A 4,732-nucleotide genomic window follows, 5' to 3' on the forward strand; every position below is an offset into this window, starting at 1 on the left:
AGTTTTAGGTATATCAAGCGGGGATTCTATGATTGTAGTCGGAGTTAAGGGAGCCGTCGGGTCTGGAGAGTATTCGACGTCAGGCGTCACATGTGGATTTATGGTATTAAAAGCTTGCTGTCGTCCTCCGACATTGAAACAATTAATATAATAACAAGGTCTAGTAAATAAGTATTTAAGCAAACGGAAAGCTTTTAATTTATATAATACGTACAAGACGAGTATGGTCGCTACTGATGCTCCAATTATTTGTAAACTACTCAAAAATTATTCGTACCTAGTTGTCGACCTAACATGTGTTGATAGTCACTCGGCTTCTTGTGAAATATCCATAAAAGATCTAGCATATTGTAACAAATGTTCTGGCTCGATAACATTCGTCGGTAAGCTAGGTATTTTTGCAAAATCTATTATTGTATTATTCAGTTCAGTGACATTGAATGAAGCTAAGCCTAATTGTAGTTGGTATGTTTTGACATCAATATCTGTAGTTCGAGGTATAAGAGTGGCTGTTAACGCGGAGCCTATACATTCCTTATCTAAATATATACGATGTTAACCTTGCAAAAGCCTAGTTTCTTGAGGAAGCCCTTTACAGGAGATATGTATGCTTTCGACTTCGCGGGAAATTGATATCCAATCTTGTTGAGAAGAGAGCTGTATCCATATAGGATTTATCAATTTCAACATTGCAGTTTTGCACTTGGCTTGTTCTGGCAAAATACGGATTGCTTGAACAAGGTAGGGGTCTTGTAAAGCAGTCGCATATGCAGGTGTGTGGCGTTCACAAATGTAAAGTTTCTCTATTTTCTTGCAATCAGCTATTTCATTTATATTTATTGGATTATAACGCTTCGTAGTGGAATCAATGAGTAAGTATTTTTCGGTATGGTAGGCAAATACATGATGGCCTCTACTAATTTCGGAATCGGTATTATTTGGTACAAATTATACATTTCTTCTTCGGTTACGGGGAGTTTAATTTCAAAGCAAAGCTTGTCTCGATTCATAATAAAAATGGATACATCGGAGATCTTTATATATTTATGTAAATTTTGTGGATCTATAGGAAAAAGTAATTGATGTTGACCGAAACGGTTCTGCATATATTTCAAGGTTTCTAAGAAACTACTCATTTGTACCGCGGCAATGTTGAATTTTCCTTGAAGTCCAGAATTTACGATGTTTCGTAACTTAGTTATTAAATTCGAATATTCGTCTGCAATTTCATTAACTAGTAACGTGGTATACAGCATATTAAGTTCTTGATGAACGGTTCGGACGTTTCTATTCATTAACGCATTGACTTTTGTTACTTTCTCTTGATATTTACTAAAGTCTTTTAAAATCCCTTTGACAATTAGAGTTTCGTTTCTTATTAGAACATTTACGCGTTTATTGTCACTATATAATTTATCGATTTCTTGATTGTAATATTCGGCGTCTTTCTGAGACGATGTTCCAAAAAGTACATTTGCCAAATCTCCTATGGGGTTTAACCATCCTCTCTTAACGCGGTTACTTACTGTATCCGTTTCTCTATATCCTACCATAGCTAATAGATTTAATCGTTCTTGTTTCAACCTAATTAACTTATCTTTAATATGCTGCAAGAGATCCTGGTAGGATCCTCCGGTGTTCTGTGTTACTAGATGTAGGCTATCAAGGATGAGTTCCTCGTGTAGGATGATTTCTTCTTGGTCAATGGTAAAAACGGTTATCCAAGTTTTATGATATAACCTAGCAGTGCCTAAATGGTCGAACTCAATATTTGGTACATTGGTTATTGGCGTTATTTTCCATGATGTTGCATAGCATATTACTGCTAGCGTTAATCTGTAACAGAGTTCATATTAGCGTATTTTAATCTATTGAGATGAATATTCTGTATTTTTCCTTTAACATCTACTAGTGCGTTTACATTTTTGATGTCTATAACTCTATATGGGCCTACCCAAGGATTTGTTAGTCCTTGTAGCCTGTCCCTACCCTGATTTTTAACCCATACATAGTCACCTATTTCTAATGATAATGGTTTAATATGCTTATCATATTCTTTCTTAACTCTAGCTTTAATATCCTATAGTACGTCTTCGGCATGTAACGTCAGTTTACGTATGTGTGTCTTGTGTGCAGTCAATAAGTCAGAATAGTCTACGTCTGTGGAATTGTTTAAAAGTTGATCGACTATTGGTGCGTCTCGTCCAAAAACTAGTTCATACGGTACGAGTTTATTTTGATGTGGTGCAGTATTCCATGCGAATACAGCTCCTTGTAAATAATTGTGCCAGTCTTCGTTGTTATCGTCCATTATCAATTGTGTTCGAATAAATTCCTTAAGTGTGGCATGCGCTCTCTCTAATGATCCATTAGACTCTGGCTGAAAAGCGGTTGTGTGTTGTAAATTTATATTAAATAATTTTGCAAAGTCCTGCATTAAATTACTGGTAAAGTTCTGTCCTAGGTCTGTCAAAATTGTCTTTGGTACGCCGTAACGTAAGAACCAGGTGTTCATGAGTGCTGTAGCGATTGTTTCGCTCCGTTGATTTGTTAAGGCTACAGCTTCTATGAATTTACTTAATTGGTCTTGGATAGTTAACACATATCTTTGACCCATCGAACTTTCATTAAAAGGCCCTACTATATCTATCGCGATTTTATTATTAAAACGTCGCGGCGTGTCTGTTATACACAGCGGCATTTTTGTCGGTCTTCTCTCTATTTTGCCCTGTTGACAATTTGGGCATTGTTTAATAAAATTTGCCACGTCTTTATAGAGTCCTTTCCATGCATAATTCTTCAAGATTTTTGTAATTGTATTCTTAATACCTAAATGACCCGTCAGAATATTACCGTGTGAATTACTCAGTATGCGTTGTTTCTCTTCGTCATTCTCAGGTTCGTTTAAGGCATTTTGTATTAAATTAACGACGTTATTTCGTCGAATTTCTTGAAATACACGCAAAAATATCTTTTTAATATCCTGTTCCGTGCAATTGCAATATCCTATCAAGTCGTACATATTAATAGCTATAGAAGCGATCGGCTCCGAGATTAGTAATGTTAGAAGTTCTTCGCAAATTTCAGATAAATCAAAATCCTTCCGGTAAATTACAATTTCAGTATCGGTTAAGTCTAGTCTAGCTTCCCCGTCTTCAAAGCGAACAATTGTCGCATCCTGAGGTGCGATTTCACAAATTCTTATACTTTTTATCCAACGCGATTTATAGTGATCGGAATATAAAACTGGATTGCGCGATAAAGCATCTGCATTTGTATTTAAACATCCCTTTTTATAAATAATTTCGTAATTGTACTCTTCTAGCGTGATCTTCCATCGCGCCTTGATTCCCGTTGGATTCTTTAGCGTTGGCAGCCACCTCAATGGTTGATGATCAGTAATAATTTTGAAATTTCGACCATACAGATAGGGTCGGAAATGCTTTACAGCCCAAACAACTGCTAATGATTCTTTGTCGGTTGTTGAATAATTGATTTCTCCTTTGTTAAGTGTCCTGCTGGCAAAGCTAACAGGTCTTTCCTTTCCGTCGGAGCCCTTCTGAGCCAGTATTCCTCCAATAGCTTCTCCCGAAGCGTCGGTGGCTAAAATAAATTCCTTGGTGAAATCCGGGTACGCTAAAACACGATCTCCGCAGAGTTCCTTCTTGAGAATATCAAACGCCTCTTGTTGTCGCGTGCCCCATTCAAACTTTGCGTCCTTCCTCAGAAGTGTGTTTAATGGTTTTGCGATCTTTGAAAATCCTGGTATGAAGCGTCGATAATAACCCGCTAATCCTAAAAATTGTTTGATATTCTTACGGTCTTTTGGTCTTGGAAATTCTTTTACTGCCCTAATCTTTTCGGGATTAGGCTTTACTCCTTCCTCAGTTATGAGATGTCCCAAATACTGTAATTCGGGTTTAAGGTATTCGCATTTATCTGGTTGAAGTTTCAACCCTACTTCGCGAAATCGATCGAAAAGAGTATTTAGACGTTTATATAATTCTTCGAGTTCCGCCGCGAACACGATCACGTCATCTAGGTAGACGAAACAGATGTTGCCAGTCAGTCCCCTCAAGGCTTGATCCATCATCCGTTGAAACGTCGCTGGTGCATTCTTGAGCCCAAATGGCATGCGGGTATACTCGTAGTGCCCTGCCGGAGTGCTGAATGCAGTTTTCTTCTGATCCTTGGTCTTCATTCCTATCTGGTGAAAACCGCTAGCCAGGTCGAAAGCACAGAACCATCGCGCTCTTCCTAACTGGTCTAGGACTTCTTCGATGTTCGGCAACGGATAGGCATCCTGAGGCGTCTTCTCGTTCAATTGCCGAAAGTCTATCACGACTCTCCACTTCTTCTTTCCACTGGCGTCCACTTTCTTTGGAACCACCCAAAGAGGGGAATTATACGGAGAGTCGGAATCTACGATAATCCCTTTTTCTTTCATATCTTTTACTTGTTCTTTAATAACATCTAAGTGTCCTGGAGGATACCTGAACTGCTTCGTGTGGACTGGTATATCGTCCGTCGTGGGTATCGCGTGCTCTACTAAACTCGTTTTAGGTAGAGGATCGTCGGGTAAACAAAATATTTCTGCATGATCCAATACAATTTTTCTTATTCGCTGACGAACCTTTGGATCCATTATATGATCTAGTCGCGTCTGACTATCTAACAGCTCGATTCGTCCGGGCCGTTTGATACTTTGTAAGTGCAAAACGCGCTTCAATGT

This window comes from Colletes latitarsis, unplaced genomic scaffold (assembly GCF_051014445.1).
Source record: "Colletes latitarsis isolate SP2378_abdomen unplaced genomic scaffold, iyColLati1 scaffold0013, whole genome shotgun sequence".
In the NCBI taxonomy this organism is placed as follows: Eukaryota; Metazoa; Arthropoda; class Insecta; order Hymenoptera; family Colletidae; genus Colletes; species Colletes latitarsis.